The sequence below is a fragment of the Lepidochelys olivacea genome, assembly GCF_965140295.1.
Source record: "Lepidochelys olivacea isolate rLepOli2 genome assembly, chromosome: 20".
NCBI classification, from domain to species: Eukaryota; Metazoa; Chordata; order Testudines; family Cheloniidae; genus Lepidochelys; species Lepidochelys olivacea.
The window spans coordinates 20,971,464-20,987,628 of record NC_140430.1 but is presented as its reverse complement, the minus strand read 5'-3'; the positions used below and the strand labels follow the sequence as shown (position 1 = coordinate 20,987,628).

At 63.9% G+C, this 16,165-nt stretch overlaps 1 protein-coding gene across 3 annotated transcripts in view; it reads left to right on the top strand.

The window, feature by feature from the left end:
- Positions 1 to 16,165, top strand: part of PDE4A (phosphodiesterase 4A) — a 153,835-nt gene that overhangs the window by 95,085 nt on the left and 42,585 nt on the right. The window lies entirely within an intron of this gene.

The following is a 16,165-nucleotide window of genomic DNA, read 5'->3' as shown; positions in this document are numbered from 1 at the left end:
CTCTGGGCATCCCACTGCGTCTTCCACGCGGCTGGCCAGGCACGGAGTAGGGTAGGGCAGCAGATGGGAGAAGCACGTGGCCGATTCCCGTGGCCGCTGGCAGAGCCGACTGTGCCGGAGCAATAATGCTGCCTGCCCAGGCCCCCAAATGCCAGCCGACGCGGGGTCAGGAGTTCACGTCTGCTCAGGCGAGGGGAGGGGAGGGGGGTTGTGGAAGCTTCCAGGCTTTCTCCAAACAGCGAGAGGCAAAACAGGCTGCAAAAGGGATCGGTGCCCAGGCTGCAGACAGGGGCTTTGAGGGGCCCAGAGGGTCAGTACCCGGCCTGCAGACAGGGGCTGTGGGGACCGTTGGGTTGGTGCTCGGCCTGCAGACAGGGCTTTGTGGCTCTGCAAAGGGGCAGACTTAGGGGTGATTCACCCCTGTGTAGAAGGCAAGGCAAAGTGTGATGAAGTGGGGCTGTTCTTAATGTTTCCTCTGAATACTGTAGGGGTGCCTCAGTTTCCCCTAGGCATTTCTTAAGTCTCTAGGTGGTGGGATAAGGCAGGGGTGTAACTGTTGCAGATCAAAGGGCCAGGGTACATAAATGGTGACACTCTGTCTCCTGGCCACTGATGGCCTGGGCCCTTCCCCCTGCAAGGTGAGAGCTAAAGGGTGGGAGAACAAAGGAATCCGGTGACCTCCTGGCCCGGGAAAGGAACAAAGCCCAGAGGAGGAGGGGCTGGAGAGAGTTTCAGTTTGGGGCTGGCTGGAGACATGGAGTGAAGGGAAGATAGGGTTGTCTGGCTCACTGCCCCCCAAAATGGACCCGGTTCTCTGCACCTACAAGCTCTGTTTTAGACCATGTTCCTGTCGTCTAATAAACCTTCTGTTTTACTGGCTGGCTGAGAGTCCCGTCTGACTGCGGAGTTGGGGGGCAGGACCCTCTGGCTTCCCCAGGATCCCGCCTGGGCGGACTTGCTGGGGGAAACACACAGGGGGCAGAGGAGGCTGAATGATCCGAGGTCAGACCGAGGAAGGTGGGAGCTGGGTGAGCTGTGTGTCCTGCAGACAGGCTGCTCCCCGAGAGGAGACTTCCCCAGAGTCCTGCCTGGCTTCGCGGGGAGCAGTTCCAGAGCATCGCCCAGGGACTCTGTGACACTTAGATTCTGGATTTCCGAGGCCTGTAGTTCCCTTTCCTGACGCCGGGCATGGAGGCTCTCATGGTGAAGGGGTGCCAGGACTTGTGCTGGCCCCTCTTTATGGGGCTGAGTTGCACCCTACAGAGGTCTGTTGGTTTATTAGGAGTATTAGGGAAGCACAGGGACACCCCGACTGAGAACAGAGCCCTTGTGCGGCAGGTGTGGCACAGAACCCAGCCAGGATCAGGGCCCCCAGCGTGCCAACCCCTGGTGGTAGCGGGTAGTGGCAGTGACAGCTGCTGGACTTCAGGGTTCGGTCATCCCTGCCCACACAAGCCTTGGGGCCGTCTGACCCCATCGGCAGCGTCTGAGGAAGGCTCGGGCTCAGGGTAACAGACCACATGGACAAGAGCCAAGTTCCCCAGTGGTGGCAAAGGTGTATGAGCCATGGCTGGATGCCGGGGCCATGGAGGGCAGCAGAAAAGTTTGATCTTGGTAGCGGGCACCACGCCCGCAGGAGCCCACAGCCCCTAGCGGAAGACTCGGCTCTGATCGCGCTGGGCGTGAAACCGTGCGAGGTGCCTTTGGCTGGGGCTCCCCGGGTGAGCCCGTCTCCTGGCTTTTGACGCTGTGCTGCTGAGGGCTTGTCTGTCCTGGGCTCCTGGTTCCGGGGCCCCAGGAACCCTCACCGGGCCTGGATTTTAAATCGTGAAATCGGCCACCTCCTCCCCAGAAATCGCTCCGTCGTGAACTCTCACAGCGGAGATGCATCAGCAAACAGACCATGGCCTGGTCGTCACTCAGCTCTGTGCGTTTCCCAGCTTCTCACAAGCTGGGCAGCCACCCACAGTGCAGAGTCCTGCGTCTGTCCCAGGAGCCTGCTGAAGCCGTGAGATGCATGCTGTAACCGCGGCTCCCCGTCGCACACCCTGGAGACCGCCTGGAGCTGTGTATGTCCCGCTGTGTTACGCCACCGCTGGGACAGCCGGCTTCAGACAATCGTACGAGAAACCTCGGCTTTCTGAAGAGGCTGTCAATATATTAGCACAAAGGCAGGGGCACGCAAGCAGGGGGTGTCCGAGAGCATCAGTGACTGAGAGGCATTTCCCAAGCCCGGGCAAAGTGTGACCGTGCGACCCAACGCCCTGGCCGATGAAGCAGGGCACAGCAACGTGTGTCCTGCCCACAGAGCTGCCATGCACCTGGCTGGCAGCCACAGCTGCCTTCTCACATCCCCAGCGTGAAACCAGACAGCTCTTCCTGCCTGTCCACGGAGCAGGTCCTGACAGGTGGAGGACGCGTTAGGAAAGCACACTAAACCACGCTCCTGCTGACGCCTGGCCAGAGCCACGTGGCCTGGCAAACCGCACGGCTGCTGGTCCAGGGGCGAAGGCTGATCCGGCGTCGCTCGAGGAAGTACGAAAGGCCACCCAAACATTTCTGAGTGGACATGGGACCTGATGGTGTCCCACTTGAGCTGTTTAAAGGTGCTTGGAACCAGAGAGCATTGGGCTGCATCAGCTGTTCCGGAAAGTGTGGGCGCTGGACAAAATACCTGCAGAATGGATACAGCAAAGGGTCTAATGCCAAGTGGGTGTGGCCTACAGCTAGCAGGCTGTGATGTCCAGTGGGTAGCGCACCAGTTTGGGACTCAGGAGACTTGGGTTCTATTCCCAGCTCTACCTGTGACCTTGGGCAAGGCTTTGTGCCTCAGTTTCCCCTATCTGTACAGACTTCGAGCTCCTTGGAGCAGGATCTGTGTCATACTATATGTTTGTGCAGAGCTAAGCACAGTCAGGTCTCAGTGGAGCTCTCTTGGTTCTACTGTAATTAATAACAATTAGCTGTTCTGTAAAGCTGGCTCTAATGAGATGGTATTTTGCAAAGCCAGGCAGAGCGGTCCCTGGGGGTCAGGAATGCTTTAGCACCGCAGTTATTTAGAGACTGATTTTTTTCGGGAAAGATGTTTTCAAGGCAAACCCCTTAACAGCACCTGGGCCCCCGGGTTCTACTCGCCCCTCCTGGCATGAGCTGAGGTTATAGCAGGCCATAAATTCAACCTGCCATTGGACGATGCTGCGATAAAGCATTTTGCTAATTGGCAGTTTCCAAGAAGGGACAATTTCCACCCCCCGAGCAGCTAACCTACTGCTTCTAGCCATGTGCCCGGCTGGGCCCCGTCACCGGAGCCTGGAATGCGTCTGATTGCTCTTCCTGGCAGCTGGCCTTGTGCTGGTTTTGGCAGACTGTTTATTGCCTGCGTGTGGCATCTCTGTCTGCATGGAGCTGGTGGTGGCCAAGCCCAGGGGCGACCCTGGCTAGCTCCATGGAAGTGCCTTGTCTTCTCTCGGGACTGGGTACAAACACCCTCCTTTGCAGGGCGGACACAGCCCGGGCATTGGGGCCCTGCCAGGCGCAAGTCACCGCCAGGGGCAATGGTCACGGGGCTGCCCAGGATCACCTCTGCAAAGCTGGGAGCTGGGACGCGATAGCCCGGGGTGCGGCCGTGCCTGCCAGCATTGCCCCGCAGTGTAACACCAGGGACTTTCCCAGAGCTGTGTGCACTCCACCTGTCGCAGGGATACGGTGCTCAGGTGTGGAGAGGGGGGCCAGCAACAGGGAATGGGGGCAGAGATTTGTCCAAGGCACAGTGGGGCTAGACCCCTGTCCCCTGGGTCACAGCCAGGACCCCACCTGCCAGCCCACGCTGGCTTCAGGTAGCGTGGGGCACAATGGACTTGACCCACTCGTCCGGATAAACTAGCTGGTTGCTCAGCTTCCTCCCGGGAGCTCTCTGAGATACCCGGGGAGGTGGCCGGAGTGGGGCAGCAGTGGGGTAGGTTCATCCCAGGGAGAGATCCACCCCCGTGTAGAAGGCCGATGTGCAGCTTACGTGGACACCCTCAGATGCGGAGCCCATGCGAGCCCTGCAGTAACCCAGTGCCCGTCAGCAACCCTGGCACCTCCAAGCCTCCAGCAAACCAGTGGGTCCCGTTCCCGCCCCTTCCCCAGCGCGTGCTGAGCCCCACCCAGTTCACAACAGAGGTGTGCGTGGGCCAGGCTGGTTTAGCAGGCACCGGGGGGGTGGGGGAGCCGGCAGCTGGGGTGCTCTGAGAGCGGGGCCAGGGCAGGGGCCTCGGGGGCTGCGTCACAAGGCCGTTAGGAGCTGCGGTGCGGGCCCTGCCACCCCCACATGGGAGGGACTCCCAGGGCGTCTGGCTAGAGAGAGACTCTGCTCGTGCACACGCCCCCCCTCAACCCCACCGAGATCCAGTGCCGGCTTCTGTTTCTAGCACTTCCAGCTCGCCAGCAGCGCTCTGGCACCCAGAGGGGTCCCCGCTGCACAGGCTGGGAGAGGTGCAGCCAGAAGGGGCTGGCTGGGGATCGGGAGCTCCACCAGCGGGCGGGGCGGGGTGGGGCGGGGCGGGGCGGGGGGTGGGATCTGGCGCCGGTTCTGGCCCGTTTCCTCGCAGTATCATTGCGGCATGGCCCTGACCCCCCTCGCCTGGATCGGGGCCCAGCAGCCGGCACCTGCCTTGCTCAGAGCGCCCCCTGGCAGCCGGCAGCGGGAGCCGCATGCCAAGCACGGTGCCGTGTATCGCAGGCTGCCTTTGCACGGGTGTCACTGCCCCCCAAAGGGCCTGGATCCCCTTTGCCCTTCCAGGCGGTCACGTCCACACCCGCCCCACTGCGGCCGGATCCCGCAGCCGGCGGCACGCTCAGTCCAGGTGGAGCGAATGACGAGGGGTGGGCACAGTGCAGCTAATCCCCTTGCAGATGCCCTGCGCCCTCTCGCCAGGGGCCCTCCCCTCCGTGCCTTGGTTTCCCCACCCATGCAGGTGGCGATGGGAGAGGCCCCAGAGCCTGGTGGAAGCCCCAGTTTATTCCCCACCTCCCACCCTTCGGGCGCTGCTGGGCTGTGGGTTTTACTTCATGTATCGGCTCAATTCCTGGCTGTGGCTTTTCCTCCTCCCTGGGCCAGCAGCCCCCCGCCCTCCCCGCCCCCCAGGGCCCGGCAAACACTGGGGCAGAGGCTGGGACCGCGGGCGGGTTCAGCTCCTGGGCTGGGGCACAGGGTCTCAGCAGCGTGGGTCAAATGCCAGCAGCTGCCTCTAGGGACGCAGAGCTGGGCCAGTGCTCTGGGCAAGTTCCCAGGGGCTTGTCCGCAGCACCTGGCGGGGAGCTGGAGCCCAGGGCACCCGGCTGGCTGCTGCGAGGACAGCACGTCATGGGGCTGGTTTCTCCTTCCCCTTGAATCGCCCTCACGCTCAGTTTCTCTCTCGAATCGACGTGCTCATGATTACATGTAGTAGGGTAACACATACAGACCCCGGCCGAGATCAGGGCCCCCTCGTGCCGGGCGCTGCCCAGATCCCAGCCCTGTCTGCGCAGCGCCCCACACAACAAGGGCCCAGTCTAAGTTGGGTTCCTTATGTGCTACCAGATCACTAGTAATATATCTCCCTTGAAAAGATTTGCCCCCTTCTTTTTGTCTCAGCTACAGCCAGTCTCCCCCGGGTCGGCTGATGGCCAGCCAGGCCATGAGCAGCAGCAGAATGGGGCGCGCGGGTCCCGCTGGCTGGACGCTCTCGTTCATCCCATCGCAGGGGTTTGGGTTTGCACCGGCGGGCGGGAGAGGGGAGCTCTGGTACAGCTGCCAGCTGTGAGGAGACTAGTGCAGTCGGTGGGGCTGGTTCTCAGTGACCCTCAGGCCCCTTTGGGCGTCTCTGGGGTGGCGTAAAGGGGCCTGAACGTGGCTGGGGACAGCCCTGGCGTTCCCCTCCGAGCAGGGGCCTCCCTGGCAGGTGTGGAGCTGGTACGAGGGTCCTGCTCCCAGCCCCTGGCAGGGGGAGGGTGGATTGCGGCATGGCCAGGGGCTGGGAGCGTGGGCACTGAGGCTGTTCACGGCTCCCTGTGGGGCACGCAGCATGAGGTACAGCAGCCCTGAGGCGACTCTCATTGACCCCAGGGCAAAGGGGGCATGAAGCCCAGGGACGGGGTGACGGAGAATCAGGCCCCAGTTGGGTCCCCAGCACAGCCAGCTGCCGCGGAGCAGTGGACCACAGGGGTGCGCCAGGTCTCGCTGCATCCGTCTCTCACCAGGGCTGGAAGGGGCAATCAGCGGGGGGCAGGCGTGACCCGTGCAGGATGTCCCCAGGACACGTGACGCCTGGGAGCTGCTGGAACAGAGCCCCGGGAGGGCGCCGCAGGGGACGGGGTGTGGGGACCGGGGAAAAGCACGTCGGCAGCAGCCCCATTGGGACCAGCCGGCTGCGGATTCCCCCCCGAGATAGGCCCTGTGGGAACTTTCACAAGGCAAGGAATCGGTGCTAGTGCGGGGGTGTCACGGCGTGGGGGGGAGTCCAGGGCCTGCCCCCCTCTTCCTGGGATCCACTGAGACGCTCAGCCAGCCAGCAACACGGAAGGTTCATTGCACCACAGGAACACAGTCCCAAACAGAGCTTGTGGGGACCCCCAGGACCCCTCAGTCAAGTTCTTCTGGGGGAGCAGGGAACCTAGACCCCAGCCCTGGAGTTCCCTGCGTTCCTCCCCTCAGCCCCAAACTGAAACTGAACCCCCCCAGCAGGCTCCCTCCTGCAGCCTCTGTCCACATTCCCGGGCAGAGGTGTCACCTCTCCCTCCTGGCTCAGGTGACAGGCTCTCAGGTCTCCCCTCCCCAGGGCACATTCCCAGGTCAACACTCCCCCCTCCCTGCTGCCTCACAAGGGGCCTTTGTGTTAGAAGCATTACAGGCAAGGTCTGGGCGGGGCTGTGATCTCGGTGGGGATCCGTGCAGCACCTGGCAGGATGGGGCCCTGATGTCAGCTGGGGCCTTTGACAGGCTCTTTTCCTGCGGCTTGCCGGTGGGGTTTAGCTGCTCAGATCCATGCCACAAGCCACGTGTGGAGAGAAGCTGGAACGTGTCTTCACACGCAATGGTGGGGAGCGGTCTAGTTGTGTGGGGGTGGGGGCGGGGGCGGTGCAGGGAGCCCTGCAGGGGCTGGGAAGAAGTGTCTCATAGGACGTGCGCCGACCCCTTCCCCTGCTTCCCACTGGGGCCAGCGCCAGGGAATGGCCCTGAGAGACGTCCCAAAACCTGCAATGAAGAACAGGCTGAGGCAGGGCAAAGGGTCGGTTGGTCCCGGCCCGGCCCTGCCACCTCAGGGGCGTGGGCACCTCCAGCTAGTGCCAAGAAAGAAGCCAGCTGTGGGATCCCAGCCCCACGTGCCAGGTGCCAGGCAGGGCAGTGGGTGGCCAGAGCTGAGATTTCAGGGGCTCCCCAGCAGAAAGGCCCAGGGCAGCTGGCCTGGGAAGGAAAAATCGGCTTGGTTTGAAGCCTCGTTCGAAAGGCAGCCCAGCCGGCGAGATCGAGGCGAAGAGCACCGCTGCTGAGCCGCTGGCATCACGCCCGCCGCAGCCCTGGGGCTGGCAGGGAAAGTCTCCGTGCCAGGCACTGACCAGCCCCACCCCCACTTTTCTTGGCAAGCGAGGCCGTCCCGTGCCAAAGGGATATGCCAGCAGCAGTCAGTGCAGGCTGTCTGGCTCTGCGCCCCCCTCTAGTTTCGGGAGGCAGGACCAGGCACCCCCCGCAGCCCCCTCCTGCCGGGGGCATGAAAGCTGGCTCTGCAGCCCGCAGCAGCACAAACTGGTGTGCTCTTCCTGACCAGGCCAAGCCGATCATCTGGCAAAGGGGCTGGACGGGACCCAAAGAACGAGGGGCAATGAGCTGGGAGTGGGGTCCAGTGACTTAGAGAAGGGAGGGGCTAAGGGTCAGGACTCCTGGGTTCTCTCCCTGGCTCTGAGGAGGAGTACTCGCTAGTGCAAACAGGAATCAGAACTCCTGGGTTCTCTTCCCAGCCCTGACCTTGGCTGAATCACTTAACCTTTCCCTGCCCCTCAGTTTCCCCGTCAAGTGGAGTTGATGATGTCTCTGGGCCCATGGGGAGCGCTGTGAGCCCCTGGGATGGGAGGGACGAGGGTCGGAGCTCCCGGGCTGCCTTCCTTGCAGCCATACAGCCTTACAAACAGTGGGGTTAGCTCCCAAGGGACCCCCCCCGGCTGGATAAGGGGGACCAAAGGCAGCAGCTGTTCCCCATGAGCAGCCAGAACAATGGTAGTTAGAGCTTAGAGCATTAATTGCCAAGTACGGCACAGTGCAGCCTTGCCAGTGAAATTGGCCCTCGCTCTGCTGCATGCCCCAGACCTGCTTCCCCTCCCGGCAGGCAGAGAACAGCGCGTTCCCCAGTATCGACCGGGCACTGCGGGGAATGTGAAAAGGGAGGCCCCGGCTGTGGAGCTGGGTGGAGTTACGTGGCCAGGGCTGAGCGGAGGGCAGGCAGCCGGGTGACCAGGCTGCTCCGGGGCTGAAAGCTCTGCTTTGGGCAGCAGATTCCCGGGCGTTAGTCCCACGCGGTGCTGCTCAGGAATCCTGCCCCGCTGCAGAGCAGGCCCTGGGGCTGCCCTGCGCTCCTTGGCCAGGGCTGCTGACTCCACCACAGCCCAGTTCGCGACCCTCCCTTCTCTCAGTCGGCGTTTGGCTGGCTTCAGCTTGCAGCCCTTGGGTGGTGTGCGCACCCTGCGACCAAGTTCTGTTCCCCAGGAGCCCGTCGCTCCAGGGCCAGTGTCGGATCCTGGAGCGGTCTCGGGGCGCTTCTCTGACCCTGCCCAATTGACCAGCAGAGAGCTCAGCTCCCGGGGGCTCGAATACAGGGAGGGGCTCGAATACAGGGGCTGGCTTGCAGCAGCGCTTGCTGTCCCAGGAGTGCTCGAGACCAGCTGGGCCCACAGCTCATTAGCAGACCAGGCACCCAGAGAAGGTGCCCAGGAATATGGGGCAGAATCCCCAGGCTCTGTAGGGCCATGTGCCTTGCCCCTGGCTGCTCCCAGCTGGTCATTACAGCAGCTCCACAGCTCCCAGGCGGTCCCCTCCCCTAGATCTCTGAGCATGCACTACCGGGCCTGCGTTTTCACTCGCGGCCCGTGCAATCCCACACATGCCGTCAGCACGCACAGACCCTTGTGCAAAACTGGCCCTGGAGCCCTTGACCTCTGTCTCCTCATGGCTTAACTCACACCGCTGGGTCCTTGCTTCCTTTCCCCATCCCTCGGAGCCCCCCCCGACAGTAACTCAGAGAGACAGTGGTAACGAGCGCAGATTAGTCGCCGATGATTGGAGTAAGGCACGGGCAGGGAGGCCATTGATTTTCTGTGTTCCTAGAACCCCCTTCCCTGAGCTTGCTGCAGTGCTTACAGCAGGGGCCTCTCCGTCTTCCCCCAGCGCCTTATTAGCCCCCGACCCTGTGCTGTGGCCTTGGTGCGAGGAGTGATCCGGCGCTTTGCTCCCTCCGTTTGCGCTGGTCACGCCCGAGCCCCATGGGCGGCTCATGACTGAAGCTGTGACCGGCACCGTACTGAGAGGAGGGGAGCGTCTGAGAGACGTCGGCAGTGCGGTTCCTAGGGTGTCAGGCCAGAGGGGACCCCGGGGACCCCCTTGTCTGACCCCACGGCCCCAGATTCGTCCCCGATTGAACTAGAGCGGAGGTCCCAGCCTGGATTTAGAGACTGGCTAGTGATGGAGAATCCTGCTCCACCCTTGTAATGTGTCCCAGTTGTTAGTCACCTGCCTCTTGAAAACTGGCACCTGTGCCCAGCCTGAGTTTGCCTCGCTCCGTCTTCCTGCCGTTGGCTCCTGTAAGACCTTTCCCGGCTCCACGGAAGAGCCAGGGCTCCCTATTCCCCTGCAGGTGCTCGGGCCACAAAGAGACTTCATGCCTGAATCCCCGGGTTAGGCCCCACTGCGATCCACAAACCCCCGTCAGCACCTCAGTGTTTGCAATAACCGCTCCCTGGGCACCGAGGTTTCAGCCTCCGGGCATGCGGACGGCTGCCTCCCGCGAGGTGCCGGCCGCCCAGCCCCCCTGCAAGCGGTGAAGATGGGCCGGGGGGGTGGCTGTCTCACTTGGGGCACCGCGCACCTAACTCCACCCAAAACGCCCAGGGCCAGGACGGTGGCGGCCTAACCGCTAGCCCAGTGGTTGGGGCACTCCCAGGGTGCGGGAGACCCCAGTTCAGTTCCCCCTCTGCCTGATGAGCCCGGGGCGGGACCCACTGGAGTCCTGACTCCCTGCCCCATTTGCTCTAACTCACTGTTCCCCAGCAGCACAGGGGGGCCCTGACGCTCCAGCCACGGGAGTAATGCACGTCGCACGTCCCCCCACCATGGTTAGTGCGGGGCTGATGCTCTCTGGGTCCTGCCCTTCCGCCGGGTGCCAGGCAGAGGCAGGGCAGGGCAGGGGGGCAGGAGCAGGTGCCCCCGCCTTGGCCGCTGTCTGACCGTCAGCACAGAGCCAGGCAGCGGCCAGTAGATGGCAGCATCGGCTCAGTGAAACACTGGTGAGTTTTGTTCCCTTTCTTCCATGTCTGCGGATTTGGGTGCCGGGACCGGGATGTGGGGGGACCCCCAGTCCCCCCTGTCCCCAGGGTTGGTACGGCAGCAGGGCCAGCATTGCGCAGAGAGCACCTACAGTGTCATTCGGGAGGCCACCTCGGAGGCAAGTAACTGGGACGTCCGAACCATTTCATCTGGGACAGTTACCTCAAAAAAGGGACGATCCTGGGCAGATGTCATCGCTCCCATCCAGAGGCAGAAATAGAACCCAGGAGTCCTGGCTCCCAGCCTCCCCTGCTCTAACTGCTAGACCCCACTTCCCTCCCAGAGCTGGGGATAGAACCCAGGAGTCCTGGCCTCCAGCCCCTGGCTATAACCAGAGCCCTGCTTGCCTCCCAGCTCAAGCTCCCATTCTGGATTTGCGCTGCCAGGCACCTGTGTTTCCTCCAGGCCGAGGGCCCCTCGCCCGTGGCTGCATGGCGGGTCCCTTCCTCACCACTGCCCCTTTCCCAGGCTCCTCCCCAAGAAGCTGCTGCCCAGCTCCGGGTGTGAGCTCACTGACGTCACCGGTTTTCTCATAGCCACAGACACAGACCAAAAAGCTGGGCACTGTCCCACAGAGCTGCCAGTCCTGGTATCAGACAGGAGACAGCAGCTGGACACAGGCAGGCAGGCAGCCCAAGGGGACAGTGGGCAGCCCCGCCCAGCGTGACGGGCCGTGGGCCCAGCCCCCCAGCAGCCGGACCCTTCTCAGGGGTTTTCTCAGCCTCCTGGCAGAGCTGGGTTCTCAGGAGGGATTTGCAGGAGCAGGGGGGCTGTTTCCAGGGGGCTCTGTGCGGGGCCGGGGGAGGGGAAGTGCCAAGGGGCCAGTTTGGAAACGTCCCCAGTGGGGGCTGGAGGCTGGGATCAGGGACCGACTGGAGCCGGGAGCTGAGGTCGCAGTGGGGAGTGAGAGATGCTCGGCAGGGTGGGGTTAGGGCATCCATGGCCTTACAGCGAAGCCCAGCAGCTGGTGTTTGATGTGCTAGCCCGGGGGGGCCAGCCTGGGGCTCCGGGGCCACGTGCGGCTCTTCAGACGTTAACACGCGGCTCCTTGTCGAGGCACCGACTCCGGGTGCCAACTTTCTAATGTGTCGGGGGGGTCACTGCTCAGCCCCCAGCTCTGCCTCTGAGAAGGGGGCCGGTGGAGGGATGCAGAGGAGGGGGCCGGTGGAGGGATGCAGAGAGAAGGGGGCTGGTGGAGGGATGCAGAGAGAAGGGAGGCGATGGAGGGATGCAGAGGAGGGGGCCGGTGGAGGGATGCAGAGGAGGGGGCCGGTGGAGGGATGCAGAGGAGGGGGCCGGTGGAGGGATGCAGAGAGAAGGGGGCTGGTGGAGGGATGCAGAGGAGGGGGCCGGTGGAGGGATGCAGAGGAGGGGGCCGGTGGAGGGATGCAGAGGAGGGGGCCGGTGGAGGGATGCAGAGAGAAGGGAGGTGATGGAGGGATGCAGAGAGAATGGGGCTGGTGGAGGGATGCAGAGGAGGGGGCCGGTGGAGGGATGCAGAGAGAAGGGAGGTGATGGAGGGATGCAGAGGAGGGGGCCGGTGGAGGGATGCAGAGAGAAGGGAGGTGATGGAGGGATGCAGAGGAGGGGGCCGGTGGAGGGATGCAGAGGAGGGGGCTGGTGGAGGGATGCAGAGAGAAGGGAGGTGATGGAGGGATGCAGAGAGAAGGGAGGTGATGGAGGGATGCAGAGGAGGGGGCCGGTGGAGGGATGCAGAGAGAAGGGGGCCAGTGGAGGGATGCAGAGGAGGGGGCCGGTGGAGGGATGCAGAGAGAAGGGAGGTGATGGAGGGATGCAGAGAGAAGGGAGGTGATGGAGGGATGCAGAGAAGGGGGCCGGTGGAGGGATGCAGAGAGAATGGGGCTGGTGGAGGGATGCAGAGAGAAGGGGGCCGGTGGAGGGATGCAGAGAGAAGGGAGGTGATGGAGGGATGCAGAGAAGGGGGCCGGTGGAGGGATGCAGAGAGAATGGGGCTGGTGGAGGGATGCAGAGAGAAGGGGGCCGGTGGAGGGATGCAGAGAGAAGGGGGCCGGTGGAGGGATGCAGAGAGAAGGGGGCCAGTGGAGGGATGCAGAGAGAAGGGAGGCGATGGAGGGATGCAGAGAGAAGGGAGGTGATGGAGGGATGCAGAGAAGGGGGCCGGTGGAGGGATGCAGAGGAGGGGAGCGGCTGGGAGAATGGTCTCTGCAGCTGCGTTCGGCATGGAGCTGAGCGGGGCAGGACTGCGTCTGGCCAGGCCGCAGCGAAGGCTGCTGCAGAACTGAGCTGATCAGAGCCTGGGCCAGAGTTTTACCTTCTCTGCTGCAAGTTGGGAGCGGCCACCAGGATGGATCGCTCAGTAACTGCCCTGGTCCGTTCAGACAGGACCCTGGGCTAGAGGGACCATTGCTCTGCCCCGGGGGTGGGGGGGGAGGCCAGATCGTCGCCCGGTCACCAGGACAGAACGGGTAAGAGCTGGAGCCTGGCTGGGAGGGGCGAGTCGAAGGTGACGCCCAGGTGACAGGCAGGTGCTGGCATTGTCCCAGGGTCTGAGAAAGGGCAGAGCAGGGTGGTCTTGGGAGAGGCGGCTTGGAGCTGGTGGCTAGACATCCAGGAGGGATGCCGGAGGGAGGGGCTGAGCTTTGCCTTTGGCCGTGGGCCAGGTCCGAGGAGATGGGGAGCCAGCCGGGAAGGAACTGGCCGCAGCAGATTTCAATTAGTTGGCTGCGTCTGAGTTGGCAGGGCCTGTGGAAAGTCACAGGACACGTCGGGAACTGGCTGAAGCCGTCTTGGAGCCCTTCGCGCTGCTCTGCGAGACTCCCGGGACGGGAGAAGGGCAAACAGAGCACTTAGCGCAGGACCCGGGCACGGCAGACCGGTCGGCCTGACTCCGAGAGCTGGAACGATCCTGGACCAAATGACTAAACAATGGGACTGCCGACACCAGGAGGATAGTGGGGTTAGGAGGAACAGCCAGCACGGCTTGGTCAAGAGCCAACCCTGCCAGACCACCTCCTTCGACAGGGCTCCTGGCCTGTGGGGAGCAGCGGATAGATCTGCCCTTCCCACGGGCTTGTGACAGGCCCACCTGACTTCCCATGAGCAAACCAGGGGAACGGGGACTGGGGCAGTGACTGTAACATGGGGGACAACGGGCTGAGAGAGCGAACACCCAGTGTAGTGCTCAATGGGGCACTGTCAGACTGGGGGGGGGCATTTCCAGGGGATCCCACAGGGGTCAGGTCTGGGACTGTCCAATATGTTCATTAACGACGTGGATCGTGGAGTGCAGAGCGCGCTTAGAAATGGGCGGATGACACCCGGGTGGGAGGGGCTGGGAGCACTCGGGAGGCAGGTTTGGGATTCAAAACGACCGTGACAAACTGGAGAATTGGTCTGAGATCAACAAGCTGAAATTCAATAAAGACCAGTGCAGAGTCCTGCACGTGGGAAGGGTGTGACGTTATTGACATGAACTGGGACCGTATAGATCATTGTTGCAACCAAGGTCCTGTAGTTGCACCAAATCTTGTACAAAGGAGTCCAGGGCGGGGTCTATGAAGCGGTTGTGAGTTGCTGGGTATGAGGATGCTGTCTGTGTGTGTGTGTCGTTTGGGTAGGTGACGTTACGGCTGTTGGCTCTGGCCTTCTATCTCAATGTGTTGTGATTCTAACACACGCTGGAGAGCGCCCAGAGGAGAGCGGCCGGACTGAGCGAAGGTTCGGCCAGCCCGCGTGCGAGGAACGTTACAAACCCCGGGCCTGTTTGGTCCGGAGAGGAGAAGCCTGGGGGGGCCCTGAGAACTGGCCTCACACGCGCAGGGCTGGGGCAGGGAGAGGGTCTGTTCTCCAGGGCCACTGGGGCAGGACAAGGAGTCCGGGGCTCTGTCTGCAGCCGGGGAGGGTTCGTTAGAGATCCGGGGAAACGATCCAACGCTCAGGGCGGTGACGCTGTGGGCCAGGCTCCCCGGGGCGGTTGTGGGATCCCCGTCACTGCGGGGGTTAAGAGCAGGTGGCCAAACCCCTGTCAGGGGTAGTCGGTGTTTGCTTGGCCCGGGGTCAGCGCTGGGGGCTGGACTAGGCGACCCCTCGGTCCCTCGCAGCCCCACGCATTGGTGACAGTCAGCTGTGGGGCGTCAGCAGAGAGCTGGTGGGTGAATTGGGTTGTGGGTGTGCTTGCCTGGAGACCCGGTGCAGAGGGAGAAGAGCAGGGGGTGCAGGCCCCAGGCCGCTGGAGGGCCTGAGCTGGACCCCCCAAAGGACGCACGGCCTGAGTGAGGAATGTGGTCTCGGGGTTTCCAGAGGAGCGTGGCTGGTGGGCCGGGGGGAGGCTGCCAGACTGGCTCTGAGCTGTAGCTGGAAGAGGTTGGCAGAGATGGGCAGAGCAGTGTCTGTGGCATGCATGGGGCTGGGCTGGCGCTGGGGGGGCTGGGCTGGCACTGGGGGGGCTGGGCTGGCGCTGGGGGGGCTGGGCTGGCGCTGGGGGGGGCTGGGCTGGCACTGGAGGGGGGCTGGGCTGGCACTGGGGGGGCTGGGCTGGCGCTGGGGGGGGCTGGGCTGGCACTGGAGGGGGGCTGGGCTGGCGCTGGGGGGGCTGGGCTGGCGCTGGGGGGGCTGGGCTGGCACTGGAGGGGGGCTGGGCTGGCACTGGAGGGGGGCTGGGCTGGCACTGGGGGGGGCTGGGCTGGCGCTGGGGGGGCTGGGCTGGCACTGGGGGGGGCTGGGCTGGCGCGGGGGGGGGCTGGGCTGGCGCTGGGGGGGCTGGGCTGGCACTGGGGGGGCTGGGCTGGCGCTGGAGGGGGGGCTGAGCTGGCACTGGGGGGGCTGGGCTGGCACTGGAGGGGGGCTGGGCTGGCGCTGGGGGGGGCTGGGCTGGCACTGGGGGGGCTGGGCTGGCGCTGGGGGGGGCTGGGCTGGCGCTGGGGGGGCTGGGCTGGCGCTGGGGGGGGCTGGGCTGGCACTGGGGGGGGCTGGGCTGGCGCTGGGGGGGGCTGGGCTGGCGCTGGGGGGGCTGGGCTGGCGCTGGGGGGGGCTGGGCTGGCGCTGGGGGGGGCTGGGCTGGCGCTGGGGGGGGCTGGGCTGGCAGTGCCTGTGACCAGCCCATCCAGTGGGCTGGGAGGTGTGAGGCAGATGAGACAGGGCAGGAGGTGGAGAGGCCAGTGGGGCTGGGGGGGCCGGGACTGGAGTGGGTCTGTACTGTGGGAGAGCAGGGGCTGGGGTCCCAGGGTAAACAGAGGGGTAAACAAAGCAGCGGAGAGCAGACATTGCACCGAGTACAGTCTGGACACAGCCCCTGCCCCCAAAAGCTCACAGTCAAAACAGACAAGGGGTGCAAGGAGAAACTGAGGCACTAATTGGGACAAGGACTTGGCCAAGGCCATCCTGAGGAGCTGGGACTGGAAGCCAGGTGTCCCCCGTCAGCAGGGGCTGGGGCTCCTGCCCCAAAGCAGGCTGTGCTCTAACCAAGGGGAGGGCTCTTACCCCGCCCCTGGGGAAACTGAGGCACGGAGCGGCAAAGGGCTCTCCCTAGGGCGGGAGGGAATCAGTGGCTGAGCTGGGAAGGGAAGCTGGATCCCTCGGCTCCTAGCCCTGCCCCTTACCCACAATCCCAGCCCTCCGGCAGGGGGTTGGGAA